The 19549-nt window shown below is 47.6% G+C and overlaps 1 protein-coding gene across 5 annotated transcripts in view; it reads left to right on the top strand.

The window, feature by feature from the left end:
- The first annotated feature begins 2672 nt into the window (after positions 1 to 2672).
- The window catches only part of SLC35C1 (solute carrier family 35 member C1), a 94406-nt gene continuing 77529 nt past the window's right edge, over positions 2673 to 19549 (top strand). For 4 of the 5 annotated variants that reach the window (XR_005598215.1, XM_039537883.1, XM_039537881.1 and 1 more), the window contains exons 1-2: positions 2673 to 2882; positions 3722 to 3784. The gene's annotated coding sequence lies outside the window, so the exon portion shown is untranslated. The remainder of the gene's footprint in view (positions 2883 to 3721; positions 3785 to 19549) is intronic. The other variant, XM_039537886.1, reaches the window with a different exon arrangement.

Genomic DNA, 19549 nt, shown 5'->3' with positions numbered 1-19549 from the left:
AACAGGAGGATAAATGATCCTAACCCATCTTCCAGGAGGGCTATGAGGCTTACTTCATTGCTGTTTTATAAAGCCATGTGAGGCCCAGTTATGGGAGGTGTTAGAGAAGATGAACATAGCATGGTAAAAAGCGACAAAGAGTTCTGTGGCACCTTATAAACTAACAGACATATTTGATAGCATGGTAAGTGTAACCTTTATGGAGATACATGATGGCTCTTTCTGGAGAATAACTGCTTTAAGCACCTCCAATACTGGCTAGTGACATCCCATAACTGGGGAGATTGTGAGCTCAGCAAGGTAGACATACTTGCTGTGCTGGCCCTAGAGAGCATGTCTGTAGCTGAAAATGAAAAAGGGATAAGCAGCATGAAACAGACCAGCTGTTTGCAAATGAAACACAGATTCTTAGAAATTAGCTTAAGGGGAGCTGTCTGGCTGGCTCAGGGACCTAGCTAATGGGCTACAGAGCCTTTCATTTCTGTCAGTTGCTCCTGTCCAGACCAGGTTAGCCATTCCCATATGGTGGCTCTTGAGTGGATCCTGTGTGGAATGAGTTGATGAGCATCAGTCCTGGTGTCCATGTCTCACACATGAACGATATGACTGTCACCAACTGGCTGTCTTGTTGGCAGCCCCAGAAAGGACAGGGACCAAGGACTGAATGGGCCTTGAATATTGTACCAACTTCTCTGAAGCACAGGCACTCCCTCCTTCCAGGACAGGTCTGACGCATATTAGCGTGAGTGCTTTGGACCTGATTCAAAAGGCCTTAAGGAATTTGCATGACCAGTAGCTGGATCGTCAGTCTTCAGAGCTGTCAGTCCAGCCCCATCCACCTGCACCCAGGCACTCATCTGGCCAGAGAGCTGTTTGGGGAAGGGAGGAATTTTGGTGTCTGGTGTTCTTGACAGAGAGAGACAGTCAAGACCCTGCTACCAAAGTTCTCTGATCAGCAGCACAGGGATGCAGACACACCTACAGTGGAGCACCCATAGGACACTAGTTGACGAACAAAGGGTTTGACTCAAAGGAGACATGGTGGATGAGTCATGGCTTTTAGACAGGCATGGGGCGGGTCAGGACATTGGCATCACTAGTTCTGTAAAAGCACTATAGGCAGCTGGATATCCCCTCACTAGCCCCCTGTGCCAGGTTACACAAGTGTTCCCATGGGATGCAGTCTACACTGTTAGGTAGGCATGCTCTCTAGCAAGAAACTGCCTGCTACAAACACACGGTGTCCTGGGCCAAGTTACGGATATAAGTCACTCACCACCTTGGAGGGTGGTGCGGAGGGGCTATGCAGCAGTTGAGTCCCTGGCTGATAGGTTCCAATTTAGAATGACAGTGCTGCCACAGTGATTGCGGGGGCGGTTTCCCACCCTGTGCCACCCCTTTGGGGAGGCCAGTCCTGTCATCAGCATTAACTTAGCACAGTGCATATGCCCTCTTCTCCACCAACAGTGACTGGCCTGTGAGGGCCTCCTGGAAAAAGTCATCCTGTGCATTCCTCACCATTCTTGCATGCTAACACCAGGCCAGACACAATGAGGGTGACCACATTTGTTGGATGGGAAATAAGGGGAAAAAACACATGAAACGTAAGGGACACTACTTTATTTTAAGGGACATTTTAGGGACATGTCCTTTTCTTTAGCGTATCATGTATCTTTTTCTCTCAAGTGCACATTTCTGTGGCCCACAAGTGTACAATGCAATTATCATAAGGGTCCATTTAATGTTTAAAAGGGTACTTATCAGTTTAATACAAATGGGACAAGTGGTCATCTGCCCCTTTCACTCTAATGGGGGAGGTAAGGAAGGGAGAGCAGCTGGCTACAGCTAACCAGAGAGACACAATTTCCTTTCAGGAAATAAGAGAACAAAGCCAAGAAATTCAACAGAATTGGAGGAGCTGTGTCCAGATCTCCTATTCCACCACTGGAACTCTCTGTCATATGAAATATCCACTGTCCAGGATGTCAGCAGTCACCTCATCCCATGGATCTCTGCTCTCACACAACAGTACTATAGAATCACAGATATTAGGGACACATGGGCATCCAGGCTGCACCCTCTCCCTGCTTCCTCTAGCACCTTATCTAAACTGCTTATGCATCTCTGCAGTGAGGGGGCTTCCCCTGCCTTCCCAGGGGTGTTGCCTCTGTACCTATTATTTGGTATGGTGCAAACACTAATTAGGGACTTGCTGGCACTGTTCAGAATTTTCTGCTGACATTGAGACAGAACTTCAGCATTGTTCATTCACATCCATTTCCCCTTGTCCTGCTGCCATCTGAGCCTGTGACTAATTCCCCCTCTTTAGCGGAGACTGCTCCCCTGAAGGTAGTTATAATCTGCTATCCCATCCCTGAGTCTCTGCCTTGCCAGATGGTATAAATTTAGCTCCCTTGCTCTCTCTTCATTTGTCTCATCATCCCAAGTGAGGATTATTTTTGTTGCCCTTCTTTGTAATGGCTCTTCTCCTTCTTTCCATAATCAAGCCTGTCATCTTCTGATCCTGGGAGGGGCCTAGAGCTGCAAATGCTATTCCAGGGGAAAGGCGCCTCTCACTACCCCAGTGTGAGACCTGGTTCCCCTACCATTGGCTCTTCTCCCCATGATGTTACAATGTGAGCTCCTGTATTGTCTGCACTCTGCCATCTCCCCTTGCCCTGTCTCAACCTCACACCTTCATGTCTTCCTGTCCCCTTTCAGTCCCTTCCATTACCCTGCAATGTACTATAACGCTCATGTACATGGCTGCAACATGCTGATGGGTAGGTTACAGGAATGGCCTGTGGCTCAAGGACTTTTATCATCTGACTCTCCAGGGATCTGCTGATGTTTGTGCGCCACTTTGCTCACCTTCCTCTCAGGTATTCAATGATTTAAAAACAAAATCCTATCTTGCTTTTATATAAGAGGCAAGGGGCTAGATCCTGGCCCCAGACATGGCTCCTTTGTAGTGTTCCTGCAGAGCAAAGGACTATAAAGCTGCCCTAAGTGGGCATGCGGAATCCCTGGATGGTATAGGATGGCTGTAACTGGCTGTGCCCTACCCTCGCCTGCCCCTGCCTTTGCTCCCTAGCGTTGTAGGTGGGACATACTGCTGCACTCAGTGATCTGTGCTCCACCCCCACTAAGGGCCCTAAAGAGTGGACCAATGTTTAGAATGCTGTGAGAGACCTGGGTTCAATTCCTGCTCTGTCACAAATGTCTTCTGTTTGTTAGGCAAGTCACTTAGGCTCTCTGCCTCAGTTCCCCATCTGTAAGCTGGAGGTAAGAGCACTTCCCTACCTCCCAGGATCAATCCCTTAAAGACTGTAAGGCACTGATACATTTATAGCAATGTGAGCTATATAAGTACCTAAGACAGATAGAAGTGGGGCCATAAGCAGCCTATGTAAATTAGAACAGCCATAAGGCTTAATTTATGCTGAGGTCTGACCTGGCCCTATTGTACTAATTTCAGTGGGGTCTGTGGGACCAGAGTGTCAGTGTTAAAATGACCAGTCACTGTCCGACGTTAACTTTTAAACAAGGTTGTGGCTTTGAGTACAGAGATTTTTGGCCTCCCATGGCAAAGGCAACATTAAAAATCATTGAAACCATTTATTAAAGATACAGAAAAGAAGGAAAAAGTTAAAATATTTGAAATGTAAAGCCTGCAGTAAAGCTGTCTTTTAACAACATCCCTAGTTTCCTTTTCCTTTAGCAGTGGGAGAAGTTTTACTAGGAGAACCCCTGTCTGACTGTCTTTTCAATGGCATTAAAGAAGGTAATTATCCTTTTTTGGTAAGAGGAAACGTTAGTTGAGATGGGCTAGAGCTGTCACTGTTGCTGCTGTTTGTTCAAGTCTGATCCCATTTCCTAGAAAACAACCAAGCCAAACACACACATAAGAATGGCCATACTGGATCAGACCAAAGCTCCATCTAGCCCAGTATCCTGTCTTCTGACAGTGGCCAATGCCAGGTGCCCCAGAGGGAATGAACAGAACAGGTAATCGTCAAATGATCCATTCCTAGCTTATGGTGAACAGAGGCTAGGGACACCATCCCTGCCCATCCTGGCACACACACAAGTGGAGAGAAAGGAACAGCAAAGATTGAACATGCAGTGGCTGTCTCTGGTATTGACTCTCACTTACAACCTCACTGCTGGAGAAACACAAGCGTGGCACGTGCTCTTACCAGGCAGGCAGGGCCGGTGCAAGGAAGTTTCCCGCCCTAGGCGAAACTTCCACCTTGTGCCCTCAACCCCTGCCCTGTGGCAGCTCTGCCCTGAGTGCCACCCCTGCCCCCCGTGGCAGGTCCCCCCCTTACCCTGAGGTGCCCACCCTCCGCGGCAGCTCCCCGCCCCCCGGGAGCCATGCAGCACCTCCCCACCCCACCTCACCTCTGCTCCAGAAGCCCTGCTGTCACGCCCGTCGCCAGGCTCGTGCCACGTGCGCTAAGCAGAGCTGCGGCGCTCTGCCCAGCCACCGGCGCCACCGCTGGCAATGAGAAGAATTGCATGGGATGGAGCGGCCACTGCGCTGGGAGGGAGAGGGAGTCTGAGCCGCAGGCAGGAAGCCCAGGGGTTCCCCTGGGTCAGCCCGCCACAGGCAGCCCGAACCCCTTTGCTGCTGGTGGCACACTGACCCAGGGGAACCCCTGGGCTGGATGCTGGGGCGGCGCACTGACCCAGGGGAACCCCTGGGCTGGATGCTGGGGCGGCGCGCTGACCCAGGGGAACCCCTGGGCTGCCTGCCGGCGGCTCAGACTCCCTCTCCCTCCCAGCGCAGCGGCCGCTGAAATGCTTTAAAAAAAATTGGGGGTGCAGCTTTTTGGCGCCCCCAAATCTTGGCGCTCTAGGCAACCGCCTAGTTGGCCTAAATGGTAGCACCGGCCCTGCAGGCAGGGCCGGCTCCAGCGTTTTTGCTGCCCCAAGCGGAGGGGGGGCGGAAGAAAACCTCGATCGGCGGCAGCTCTACCGCCGCCGCTTCATTCTTTGGCAGCACTTCAGTGGCATGTCCTTCCCTCTGAGAGGGACTGAGGGACCTGCTGCCGAATTGCCGCCGAATAGCCGTATGTGCCGCCCCTTTCTGTTGGCTGCCCCAAGCACCTGCTTGCTGCGCTGGTGCCTGTTACCAGGCTATCCAAAACTTGGCCAACTTGTAGCGGCATTGGGCTGTTAAGAAAGTGCTTTTAGCAAGTTCTCTGGTCACAGGTTCACAGAAGTGTTGCAAAATATACAGTCTTGGCTGGCTAAGTCAAACTGTTGTGAAACCCAAGGCAAAAGGAGGGGGAGAGAGAGAGAAGAAAAAGGGTAGGGAAGGAAAAGGACACACAAGGTGGGGGGGAAAGTCAGTCTTACAGCAGAAGTTGTGGAGGTGGCAACGTCATCTGGAACCCTCTCTCTGGCCTGGTCTGCTGGAGGGTCAACAGTGTTACAGTGAGTCCCAGGAAACTTGGGGGATGGCAGCCATGATGATGAAATTTATTCCTTCCCCACTTTGTCAGTAATTGCTCTGTTCATGTCCACTAATTCCCTCCGATCCCCAGTCTTGTGTGTGTCCCAAAATTGAGTGTAGGGTGGAATAGCCCATCCCTTTCTTATTTTGTCCACCACTTAGACCTAATTTCTTACACAACCAATTTTGATCCATTGATTTCTGATCCTACACTTTTCTTGTTTACCAGACATGATCTCAACACAGTCCTTGAGTTATAGTAGGAGGTCTTTTGTTTGGACTAATTTAGTCTCTGTTTTCCTTTCGTATCTTTTCCAATCAACAAGTTATTGTGACATTTTACAAACTTCTACTTCCTTTTTTACACACAAGCTCACAATTAGGGTACATTTATAGGCCTAATTATTACACTAGCCCCTAGAAGCTTACCTCCACTCCTCCCTTCCTGAATTCTGCCCTGAACAGAGATTGGGTGGACCCAGTGACTGAGCCCAACACTGTCGGTTGGACTGAGTATTGGATTGGGATTCAGGAGATCCTAGACTTTGCTGCCATTTCTACCACTGACTTTTCTCTGTGTGAGCTTGGGCACGTAACTTGACCTGCTTCCCATCTATAAAAGGGGGCAATGCTCCTTGCACTAGACACCTTACTTTCTCCATTGTCTAAACACTCTACAATCAAGCAAATCCCCTAAGGGCCTCCCTTTGCATGCACTGGGTGCTGACTAAGGCAGGAGGGGGAACAGACCAAATGTCTGACAGCATCAATACACTTGGGTTGAGTGCTTCTGTAAATTGTACCCTATTACTAATATGCCTAGTATGGGGCATTGATGTCACAGCCCAGACTGGGTGAAGCCCTGAGCTCAGTTTTGATTTTGGTATGCAGGGGCCAGAAGTGCGGTCTGTTAGGTTCATGGCATAGAAATAGAGATGTTAGATTAAAAACACAAAATCCTCTTGCTGGAAGGTTGCAATAGGACACTTTATTTCTTAGAACTCAACATGATTGCACCCAGGAACCTCAAACCAGCAAGAGACAAAGCAGGCCGCTCTCTAAAATAGAGAGGAACAACTCACCCCACCTGACTCTAGGCTGTCTGCAAACTGACTGCTGCTAGGCCTGGATTGCACACGTCCCTACGGCATCCCACAGCCTGCAAACAAGAGCAGGAAAACCCTTACAATTTAGAGTGATTGATTGGGTAATTTTTACACAGTTTTCAATACACCACCATGTCCTTTGCTCCATCCCTCAGAGACAGTCCCTCTGGCCACCATCTTTATGAAGAGATGCTGGGCTTTCAAAGCTCTCCAATGCCAGGTGGATTTAACAAGTAGTGTGACCTGGTCCTGACTGACAGATGCTGGGCTGGAGATTATCCCCACTTAATTCTGCTCCGAGTAATCCAATCTCTGCCTCAGGCCCATGATTCCTGATCCTCTGATCCTATTTGCTATTTAATGAGGAAGCCAGTGAGGGCTTCTATGAAACTGTCCTGAGCTTCCCATCCAGCCCTCAGCTATTTGCTCTGTCATTCAAGCCTTTCCCCATCCCTCCCCTGCACAACAATGCACATTTCTGCCTCTGAATCCTGTTTAATGTTCATGGATCCTTGCATTTCTTCTTGAGATCTAATAGGAGACTGACCTAGTCCCTCCTCATGAGGCAGATGTCACAGAGCATGGGGAATCCAACAAACCAGCTGATTGTTCTGAAGCCAAAACAATTGATTTCAAAATAATCAAACACAAATGTGCCACATTCCTTGAAAATCGGTCCATCTGGTCACCTCTCTCTGAGTCCACTATGCTAGGTGCAGCCCTGTAGAAGGAATGCACTGATCTATGCATGAGTGGCGAATATCATAGACAAGGGAGGCTAAGCCTCCCCTAACCCAGGCCGTGGCCCCACCCATGCTCCACCCTGAATCTCCGCCCTTGCTCCCCCTCTCCCCCAAAGCCAGCAGGGGTCAGCTCAAGCAGGCAGCCTGAAGCTTCGGACTGGGGGCAGCCTGGGGCTGGCCTGGGAGGTGGGGCAATTTGGCAGGGGCTCCTCTGGCTGGGGGTGGGGGGCTTGGAGCTCTGGTTGGCAAAGGGAAGCAAAAGGTCAGGGAAGGGGTGAGGCCTCGTGTGGAAGGGGTGGGGCCAGGAGACTAGCTTCCCCGAAGGCGGCGGTGGGTGGGGGGCGGTTACGTGCTGCCCATGGATCTATGGAAGATCAGAGCTTAGGGAACCTCCCTAGCTCCCCAGTTAAAGACTCAGCACAGCCATAGGTACAGATTTGGCTTTTGTGGCAAATTCCTCTCAGGGCCACTGGGTTCCTCTAAAGTCTATTGTGCTCAGAAATGGGGCTTCTGGGTGCGATGAACTCCTAACCCAAGGTAGCTCCCACATGAAATGGGCACCTCCATGTGACCTACAGGGAACCTGTGTGTGAGTAGCGTGAGCAGCAGTGAATAGGTGGGCTGCTCTCTTCTATCTCACAGTCTCAGATGCCTCTCTCTGAGGGCCTTAGGTATGAGCTACTCTTTTAGTTCAGCTAGCAGTGGTACTCACCCTCAGCAAGGGTCTCCAGTTGTCCCACTCCCACCTCTGAGCTCTCCCTTTGAATGGAAGCCTGTGTTTGAGGACACAAGTGACAGCAGCAGCTGTCACTCATCTGTCCCTCAGCATGGTGAGCAAACGGGGTGTGGGATGGTGCACTGGGGAACCCAGAGCTTCTGTGCAGAGAGCTTGTGGCATCTCTTCTCATTTCTACAGCTTGCCAAGCCCCACAGTCAGATTGGAAGAGACATGAGGCTCTGCCTCAGCACACAACCCGACAGGCTGTGCTGCTCCCACCACGTGTGCTGTCATCTCTCGTGTGTCTCAGAGACAAGCTGCCTCGAAAATAAGCCAGAGCAGCTAACATACCCAGAGCTCATTGCAAGTGTGTTAAAATCTACTAGCCAGCACGTGCCTCGAGCTCACATGAGCAGAGTTTGTCAGGGAGCGAGACAACAATGGAGGCCGGGGGAGAGGGAGGAAAGAGATATGGGAGGGAGGTGATGGGCAGTCCAGCCTCAAACAGTGAAAATTCAGGTACTGCTGAACATCAGCAGTGCCCAGACAGAGATACCTCAGCCTCTATTTGGTAGCCAGGGCAGCAGGTAATGGAGGCTGGGGGAGGCTAAGACTCCCCAAACTTCCACTAATGCTCCCCACCGCAGCCCTGGGGCCAGGCCGCAGCAGGGTTCAGAGCTCCTCTGGGTGGCCCAAGATTAGAGCTTGGCCCTGTCTCAGGGCTGCTCCAGGTGCCAGCCGGGGTTCCAGGCTGTGCTGGTGAGTCGGCTGGTGAATGGGGGAAAAAGGCAGAGTGGGGCAGGGCCTCAGGTGAAAGGGTGAAGCAGGGTGGGACCTCAGGTGGAAGAGGCAGGGCAGAGAGCTAGCATCCCAGAACAGGGGGGTGCACACACCACCCATGCTTGGTAGCGTGTGCAGGCCTGTGGTTACCTGCTACAGTAATGTGCTCTGTGTGGCTCTGCCACTGGCTAGTTCTATAACCTTCGCAATAGCGTACATTGACCTTTAACTGTACAGACACCAAGAGCAGACAGTGAAGATGGATCTGGGTCCATAATATGCTCACCCAAAAGCCAAATGCAAGGTTATACATCCAAGAACAAAGGATGTAGGCCACTCTTACAGGACTGGGGACTGTATTTTGGAAAGCAATGACTCTGACAGAGACTTGGGAGTCATGCTGGATACCAAGTGAACATGAGATCCCAGAATGATCTGGTGGCTAAAAACTAATGCAATCCTTGGGGATGCATAAGCAGGGGAATATTGAGTAGACTTAAGGAAGGTGTTATTACCACCGTATTGGCATTAGTGAGACCATGACTGAATCCTGTGTCCAGTTCTGACATCCTCACTTTAACAGGGATCTTGACAAACAGGAAAGGGTTCCGAAAAGAGCCACAAGAATGAGTTAAGATCTGGAAAACCTGCCTTACAGAGAAAAACTAAAGCTGCTCAATCTATTTAACTTAACAAAGAGAAGGTTAAGATCGTGATCCCTAAGTACCTACATGGGGAGAAGATTTCTGACAGTAGAGGGGTCTAATAGACAAAGGTATAATGAGATCCAATTATTAGAAGCTGAATCTAGACTAGACATAAGGCATATATTTTAACAGTGAAGGTCAGCAATCATTGGAATAACTTACCCAGGGATGTGGTGGATTCTCCTTCACTTGAAGTCTTTAAATCAAGACTGGATATCACTTTGTCAAAGATCTGATCTAGCTCAGCCAGACGTTTTGGGCTTGATGCAGGGACCACTTGGTGAAGTTCTGAGGCTTCTGTTTTGCCTCACTACCCTCATGCAGATGATCATAATGGTTCCTTGTGGCCAGGAGCGGCTCCAGGCCCCAGCACGCCAAGCGCACGCTTGGGGCGGCAAGCCACAGGGGGCACTCTGCCGGCGCCGCGAGGGCAGCAGGCAGGTTGCCTTCGGCGGCATGCCTGCGGAGGGTCCGCTGGTCCCACGGCTTCAGCGGACCTCCCGCAGGAGTGCCTGTGCAAGGTCTGTTGGTCCCGCGGCTTCGGAGGACCTCCCGCAGGCACGCCTCCGAAGAGAGCCTGCCTGCCATGCTTGGGGCGGCAAAATGCCTAGAGCCGCCCCTGCTTATGACCTTAAAATATATTTCTTTGTGACTGAGGTGTTTCTATCGCATGGTTAGTGTAGCAGCAGTGTATGAGCCATATAGAACAAATTACACCTGTGATTCATAGACAGCACCAGTCTTCTCTTCACTTTCTGTGGCTATTCATGGTGTTGGTTTTAATCTACAAAGCTACATGGGGTCTGGATTCTGGCTGTCCTTCAGAGATGTCTCACTAATACGCACCAATCACAGTGAAAGTTGACCTGAGATCAGCTGGGACCTTCTAATGATCCTCAGATATGAATGTCAGAACATTCTCAGGGAGTGGTCTTCACTCCCCCTGTGTCTACCACCACCAAAGTGCATGGATTTTCAGGCCCATGGTGCTCAACCCGTTATTCATTCAGAGGTCTGAGAGTCCATCTACACTAGGAAAATTACTTGTTCCTGTCTCCCCACCCCATGCTCCGCTGGACTGGCGCTGAGAATAATTTAGCTGCTACTAGAGTAGATGGAACTAAATCACTTCCATCCCCATTACAAGACACATGTGAGACTTGATGGGGCTGTGTGTGTGTGCGTGTGTGTCACACTTCCTGGAATGGGACTGGAAATGTTTTTTTTAGCAATCAAAAGCTATGTTCCACCCCAACTGGTTTTAGTCATGTAGGGGATGGCAGGGCTCAGCAGTGGATCCTGGATGGGCTTTGGGCTGCTCCTGAAGTCTGTGTCTCTCTCTGCCTTATGCAATTTCTGAAATGACTTTACCTGGCACTACAGCAGTGACATGAGAAGGGCCTGTGGGGCAGACACAGAGTTTGATTCCTACAAATTTGGATGATGGCTTTTTAAGATCATCTTTAGAACCTGGAGGAGGAGTTTTTTCAGGGAAGCATTTCAGTTCTGTGTGTGTGTGTTTCTCTCACATGCATATTCGACTTTCCCCTAAGGTGAAATGCTGGGATATTAATTTTGTGAAGTTCTCAATAAGCTATTGAAGATTAATTTTAGGAAAAGCCGGGGGATATGATGGATTAGAGCCCAAGCCTGCTTAAATATGCAATATTAAACATTGATCGTTGTCTCTCCTTGTCATACACTCTGCCCCCGGTGTCTGGGGCAATCCCACAGCGTGACGAGAAGGCAGGAAAGTACTCAATAACCCCACACCCTACTGAGCAGGGATTTTAACAACACACATTGCCATTATTTTTTAAATCAGTTTTATTAGTCATCAAACAAAATAGAAACTCACTCTGTTGTGTAGATTGACAGCCCTGGGCACTGGAGTCCTCATTTATCCACAGGACTGGTACACTGACATGGCAAGCTTCCCCGCTGCCACGCCGCCACACCCCCCCCCACACACACACACACAAACAGCTCCCCACCATCAGTATGCCTCATCCTGTCCTGTGGAGTCAACCGCTAATGTGAGAGGTGAGTTCAGTCTCCATGGCCCATGTAGTCCTTGGCTTCTCTGCTGAGGCTGCCTATAAGGGGTCAGTTAGTGACTATTGTGTCCACAACCTCCCTTGGAAGCCTAGTCTAGAATTTAACTACCCTTATAGTTAGAAAGTTTTCCCTAATATCTAACCTAAATCTCCCTCGCAGCAGATTCAGCCAGTTATTTCTCATCCTACCTTCAGTGGACATGGAGAATAATTGATCACTGTCCTCTTTATAACAGCCCTTAACATATTTGAAGACTGTTATTAGGTTCCCCCAACACACATACTCTTCTTTTCGCAAGACTAAACATACCCAGTGTTTAAAACCTTTCCTCATAGGTCTGGATTTCTAAGCCATTTATCATTTTTCTTGATCTCTGGACTCTCTCCAATTTCTCCTCATCTTTCCTAAAGGGAGACTTGGACACAATACTCCATCTGAGGTGTCACTAATGCCGAGTAGAGTGGGACCATTACTTCCTGGGTGTTAGATACAACACTCCTGTTAATACAGCCAGAGTGACACTAGCCCTTTTTGCAACAGCATTGTTGACTCATATTCAATTTGTGATTTACTACAATCCCCAATTCCTTTTCAGCAATACTTCCACCTTGCCCCACTTTTCCTTCCTAAGTGAAGTACTTTGCACTTGTCTTTATTGAATTTCATCTTATTCATTTCAGCCCAATTCTCCAGTTTGTCAAGGTCATTTTGAATTCTAATCCTGTCCTCCAAAGTGCTTCCAGCCCCTCCCAGCTTGGTGTCATGCAAATTTTACAAGTATATTCTCCACTTCATTATCCAAATCATTAATTAAACTATTGACTAGTAGGGGACCCAGGACTGATCCCTGTGGAACCTCACTAGAGACGTCCTCCCAGTTTGAAAATGAACAGTTAATTGCTCTTTGAGTACAGTCTTTCAACCAAGTGTGCACCCATTTTGTAATAATTTCATCTAGACCACATTTCCCTAGTTTGTTTATGAGAATGTGATGCAGAACTGTGTTAAAACAAGCCTTACTAAAATCAAGATATATCACACCTACTGCTTCCCCCCATGCACTAAGCTAGTAACCCTGTCAAAGAAGGAAATTAGATTGGCTTGGGATGATTTGTTCTTGACAAATCCATGATGGCTATTTCTTATAACCCTATTATCCTCTAGGTGCTTAAAAATTGATTGTTTAATAATCAGGTATCAAAGTTAGGCTGACTGGTCTATAATACTGGTCCTCTCTGTTCCTCATTTTAAAGACAGGTGCTGTTTGCCCTTCTCCAGTCCTCTGGGACCTCTGCCGTCCTCTGGGACATCTGCCATCCTCCATGAATGCTCAAAGATAATTTCTTATGGTTCTAAGATTGCTTCAGCTAGTTCCTTAAGTACCCTAGGATGAATTTCATCAACACCTGCTGACTTAAACATATCTGACTTATCTAAATAGTTCTTCAACCAGTTTTTTCCTTGTTTTGGCTTCAGTTCCTTCCTCCGTGTTGTTAATATTAATTGTGTTGAATATCTGGTCACCATTAATCTTTTCAGTGCAGACTAAAGCAAAATAAGCATTAAATACCTCAGCCTTCTTGATGTTTTCAGTTATTAGCTCTCCTTCCCCGCAAAGTAGAGGACTTGGACTTCGTCTTTCTCTTGCTCTGACTGTATTTAAAGAATCTCATCTTATTGCCTTCTTATTGGGATGGAGAGCCCCTAGGGTAATCTTGCTGGAGGTTCTCAAAGTTCTAAAGCTCCATGCTCAGAATGTGAGGTAGGCAGCATGTGGAAGCGTGTACAGATCCTCTGTCTGCCAGTTCCAGCTCTCACTTCTCCTTCAGGAGACTCTATCTGACTTGTGTGGTATTTCCAACAGGCCTATGTACTATCTGGAATGTTAACAAGATGAGCGCAGCAGCTGCAGGGTGTCTTTTGTGTGTTTCTTTTTGACTGGTCCCTTGGAAACCACTCAGCTGCAGGGCTCTGGGGTTTCCCAGGAGAGTGCTGGGAATTATCATCTCTCCTACTCAGTGCAGCTTTTCTCGTGAGGTATGGTCACTGGTTAAGGCGCGGGTCACAGGCATGTCCCTAACCTAGACCAGATGCTAGGCAGCCAGTGCAGTTGGAACTTAAGAACAGCCATACTAGGTCAGAACAATGATCCATTTAGCCCAGTATCCCATCTTCTGACAGTGGCCAATGCCAGATGGTTCAGGAGGAATGAACAGAAAAATTATCAAGTAAATCATCCCCTGTCATCCAGTCCCAGCTTCTGTCAGTTAAAGATTTAGAGATACCCAGATCATGGGGTTGTATCCCTGACCATCTTAGCTAACAGCCATTGGTGGACGTATCCTCCATGCACTTATCTAATTCTTTTTTTAACCCAGTTATACTTTTGGCCTTCATAACATCCCCTGGCAACGAGTTCCACATGTTGACTGTGGATTGTGCGAAGAAGTACTTCCTTTTGTTTGTTTTAAATCTGCTGCCTGTTAATTTCATCAGGTGACCTCTGGTTCTTGTGTTATGGGAAGGGGTAAATAACACTTCCTTATTCACTTTCTCCACACCAGTCATGATTTTATAGACCTCTATCATATCCCACCCCCTTAGACATCTCTTTTCCAAGCTGAAAAGTCCCAGTCTTTTTAATCTCTCCTTATATGGAAGCTATTTCATGCCCCTAATCATTTTTGTACCTTTTCCAACTCTAAAATAGCCTTTTTGAGGTAGAGCGACCAGAACTGCACACAGTATTTAAGGTGGGGGTGTACTGTGGATTTATATAATGGCATTATGATATTTTCTGTCTTACTATCTATCTCTTTCCTAATGGTTCCTAATGTTCTGTTAGTTCTTTTGACTGCTGCTGCACATTGAGCGGATGTTTTCAGAGAACTATCCACAATGATGCCAAGATCTCTTTTTTGAGTGGTAACAGCTAATTTAGACCCAATCATTTTGTATGTATAGTTGTGATTATGTTTTCCAGTGTGTATTACTTTGCATTTATCAGCACTGAATTTCATCTGCCATTTTGCTGCCCAGTCACACGTAACTCTTTGCAGTCTGATTTGGACTTAACTGTCTTGAGTAATTTTGTGTCGCCTGCAAATTTTGCCACCACACTGTTTACCCATTTTCCTAGACCATTTATGAATATGTTGAACAGCACTGGTCCCAGTACAGATCCCTGGAGGACACTATTGTTTACCTCTCTCCATTCTGAAAACTGACCATTTATTCCTACACTTTGTTTCCTGTCTTTTAACCAGTCACTGATCCATGAAAGGACCTTCCCTCTTACCCCATGGCTGCTTATTTTGCTCAAGAGTCTTTGGAGAGGAACCTTGTCAAAGGCTTTCTGAAAGTCCAAGTACAATATATCCACAGGATCACTCTTCACATATTTGTTCACCCCCTCAAAGAATTCTAATAGATTGGTGAGGCATGTTTTCCCTTTGCAAAAGCTGTTTCATTATGCTAGCTCCTTTTGATATTTAATTGTCCATCATCATTGACAGAGCAGAACCCCATATCAGTGCAACAATGCCCCACCCCCTGAGAACCCATTGAAATCTCCCTTAACTCTGCAGGTCAGGCTGTATTAGGCAGCTCTTCCCATGTCCTGCAGACTCATAAACCAGAGAGCCTGGGGCTGGGAGCATGGAGATAGAGTTAGGGCAGTTGGTTTATCATGGGGGCCAGGGGTGAGTGGATTTGAGGACAGGCATGAGTATGGGGACAAGGATGGGCAGAGTCACCAGTCACAAATGTTCTGTTATGTGTTGTACTCTTATGTTTTGCAGAATAGAAATGTTAAATTACCAAAGATCTCTCTCCCCTCCCACCCCCTTATACTCCTACCCTTCCCGAGTCCTCCTCTGCCTTTGGATGGAGGTTGGTGCTCCAACAGCATTACTTCCTGGCTCCATTTGTCCATCTATATGAATTCACTTAAACCTTCCAAGATCAATTCTATCCCTTTTCCTCTTTCCCTTTCCCTCCTTCTCCGTGCTGCCCAGGTGCAGTGACTGGGGGTGAGGCTGCTAGGATCCCTAAGGGTTGAGATCAGAGTGAAAAGCACAGGCACCTGATACCACCAGACTAACAAAGTTCCCAGCATGACTTGATCCCTCCATTTAGTAGGCTCCCCCTCTGTTCAGCACCTCTGTGAACTCTCTGTGTGTTGCCTTGATGCCATGCTAACAAGTGTAATAAACCCAGGGTAATAACATCCCTGGCCATACACTTTATATCACACCTAATCAAATCACTTGCTGATTTGGCTCTCATTCCATTATTTGACTGTAAATGTGTGAAAGTGTTTCACGCAGCCGCATCCCTCTGAGGCAGCTCAGCACTATCAGGCTGCCAGGATCAGGCTTGCATCTAACCTCAGATGCCCCTTTTGCTGAAAACACAGTCCAGGACTTTGCTGGACTAAATTTGTGCTCCATGCAGGGTCTTATCTTAGAGGTCCCTCATTTGGCAGAGAAGATACAGCTCTGGCAAGGCAGTGAGCACAAAGCTAGTATCACCAGACTCCATGTGGTCTCTTCAGAGGCCACATGGCAGTAGAGGCCCTTCTCACCTTGTATAAGATGAGAATTGTACTTGGAATTAAAATGTCTCATTCAGATGGCTAGTTCTGAGTCTTCTGCTGACTTACAGCATGATCCTGCTCCATTAAAGTCAGTGGGAGTTTTGCCACTGACAACTATGGGAACAGAATGGAGCCCTTAATGGGGCCACAGTGCTGACCAGTAATATCATTCATGACATCAGCACTGTGGGCACACCCCAGAGTCAGAGGCTGTAAATCATCTGGGTGGGGTTAGACAATCAGTAGGGTATTAGCTATTTAGAGACTGCTCCAGCTAAAGAAAGGCCTTTTCAGATAGTGTGGTCTCCCTAGCCGGCTTCTCCCAGGTTTTGATGGCAGCAGGGATTGTTTCACATGCAGAAGGGTTGTTCACTTGTTTCACTAGGATGTGGGCTAATCACTTTGTAGCCATACAGCATTATGAGCTGGGGCTGTGAAGCTCCTCAGCTGGCAGGGAATTAGTGAAATCTTGCAAAACTAAACTCAATTTGGAGCTTCCATAACATTGGCACAATCTCACAAGTGTTTCTGAGATTTGCTGAAAAAAAAAATCCTGCTGCAAAATAAGGTCAAAATTCAGTGATAGACATTTATGTTATTTCCCACTGGAAATTGCACTTCCCAGGGGCTAACCGAGGGGACTCCAGATTATTGCCTTCTCCTCCAGGCAGGAATCCAACTGGATCCTTTGGTGTCAGCAAGTTGCCATTATTTCCTGGAGATGGTGACTGTGCTAGCAGGGACTGCTGCAAGTCCTGTCATCCCAATAGCTCCCACAGCAGCGCTGTACAGCTGCAAGTGTAGCCATACCCTACTGAGGTAAAGGGCCTCCTGCAGTACACAGGTTAGGCAGGAGGGAACAAAAGACACAATTCAAATTGGCTTCAGATGGTGCTGCTTTGTTGCACTTTCTATAAGGCAATCAGATGCTCAGTATGATGATTCTGTAAGGTATCAATAGGGGGATTGATTAGATGGACAGATGGGCCATTGCCATACCCATGACCACTAATCCTCAGCTTGCAGGTGGGATGATTTAACTGCAGCTGAATTGCAGGAGAGCATCTGATGGAACTGGAGTGTGGGCAATGTGACCCGGTTAAACATCGCCCGCACCTGTTGGGGGTTAGCACAATGAACCACAACTGAATTCAGAAGAGTGACACACTTGAGCAAAAAAACTATGATTTGCCACATGTCCAATCATTATTGATTTGCTCTTGGCTGTACTAACACCTGTCTTAATGAGTTCATTGGGGTTCTTCTGTGTTTCTCTCTCTATAGCTGGTGGGGGAGATTTTCATCCACTGTAATATGGGCAATGTAGAAAATTGTGTTTATTTCCATGGGTTCCCTTGGGTGGGCAGTCTTTATTCTGAGCACCTTGCCCTCAGGTCACAGGACACAAGCCCATACAAAGTTATATGACCATTATGCCTGGCTTCTCAGTCTAAAGTAGGTGATCCCTGCTCTTTATGGCTCAGTACAGTAGGCACCGGTGAACACCTGCTCCATATCTGAAATGGCATTAAAGGGGAGAGCCAGGCGAAGTCATCTCAGGTTGGTGAGGGGAGAGAACTAAGGCTGGCAAGGTGGGTTAATTCACAAACTGTTCAATTAATGGCTTCAGAGCCTAGTTAAGTTATACATACATGAAACTGGCATCTCAGCCCAATCACATAACAAAACCATTGTGCTAAGTGCCATTGTCCTGGACAGGCCCAGCGCTAGAATCGCAGGGGGCTGCAGGACCAAGATCAAGGTGTATGAGTAGAGTTGTGTGGGGAGCACTAGAATAATAAGAGTTGCTGAGGTCAGGTCAGAGGGGCAGTGGCAGAGCTGCGTGTCAGAGGTCTGAACTGCTCCTCTCCAAATTGTGCCTGAATTGCATCCAGAGCTACCAGTCACTCACCCATGCAAACACCAAATCAACCCCAGAGGTTTATAACAACGCTGCAGGGAGGCAACGTCTACAATCCCCATTGTCCTGTTTGGTCCTGTGTTTGAATATGGATGCTGCAAGTGGAAGCAATTTGTGATTAGAATTTTCTTTTGAAAGTGGTTGTTAGTTGCAAGTGAATGAAGCACCAGAGATGGGGGCACCAGACACGCTGGCATTGCCCTGAAGAGGCAGATGCTGTGAGGGGGTAGGGCCCCAGAGACTAGGGGTATCCGTTCCCTGCACTACCTTTGCAATTGGCCTGTTTCTGTTACAGGGGATTCGCTTCTCTGATTCCATCTTCTCCCCATGGATGTATCACTCTTGGGCTCCTTTCTGGTGGCTCCTGAGAACAATATCTTCCTCCTGGTGGAAATCTTGGAGGGAATTCACCCTTAAAGGCAGCTACCATCTGTCTCTTTAAATCTAGACTTCTCCAAGGCCCCAGCAGCAGGAAGATATATGAGCTGCCTGCTAAATTCATTCACCCACCTCCCTCTGAGGAAACTGGGGCTTTTTTGGATATGAAGGTACTGTAACTCTTCTAGTTAAACTCTCTCTCTTATGATGATCTGTAGAGATGTTATACAATTTGAAGTGTCAAATAGGGAAATAACGATCACATATGACAACTTTATGAAACTGTGAGTCTTCACAAAAAGCTGTGGTGGGCAGAGGCAAAGTAAACAAAGTATGTGGTTGCAAACATTGTGCCTGAGTTTAGTGCCCTGAAAAGCAGCTATTGCATGAAGCAAAGGCTGATGGCATGTGAAGAATTGCATTTGGGTTAGAAGTGAAGTTTGGTAGTTCTTAAGGAACTGCATGGTGATAATTTTAAACCATTGTTAATCATGGCTGCTGGTTATGCAGGAAATGTGGAGAATGTGGAAGATGTTTATGCATCACCTGTGAAACTGTTTGCCTTTGTAACTTCATTTTGAGTTAATTCTACAACTAACCAGAATTTCTGTCAAAGATGTTTAGCTGTTCCAGGATATGCTTTGCTGCAGGGTTTTAGCTCCTTGTAACACCTCCATAGTGAGCTGGGTTGGCCTTAAAGCTGCAGCTGAACTAACAGAGCACACCTGATTAGCTAGTACCTGGGCTGTGAACACAGATCACAGACTTTCACGTTGCCTTTACAAGCATAGCAGTGTGAATTGCAATGGTGCCATTATCTAGTATAGACAAGGGGGAGAGAGACGAGGATGGAGTGGGCGGGTGACATTTTCCCCCACCAAATGCATCTTTATTTCTGCTTTAAAGATTTATGGAGCCCTTTATCCAATATTTATAAGGTGCTGACTGCTTTGGTCATAAATTACTGAGGAACAAAACAGCACAGCCTTTTCCCCTTCAAGTGGTGGAGCCTGATGAATGCTGGGGACTCCCTTTGGAGTGACTCTCCCTGTTTCCTTAAGCCCAGCACAGTAATTGGCC

Source organism: Mauremys reevesii, linkage group 4 (assembly GCF_016161935.1).
Source record: "Mauremys reevesii isolate NIE-2019 linkage group 4, ASM1616193v1, whole genome shotgun sequence".
In the NCBI taxonomy this organism is placed as follows: domain Eukaryota; kingdom Metazoa; phylum Chordata; order Testudines; family Geoemydidae; genus Mauremys; species Mauremys reevesii.
The sequence above is the reverse complement of the archived record's forward strand: the minus strand, read 5'-3'. Positions and strand labels throughout refer to the sequence as shown.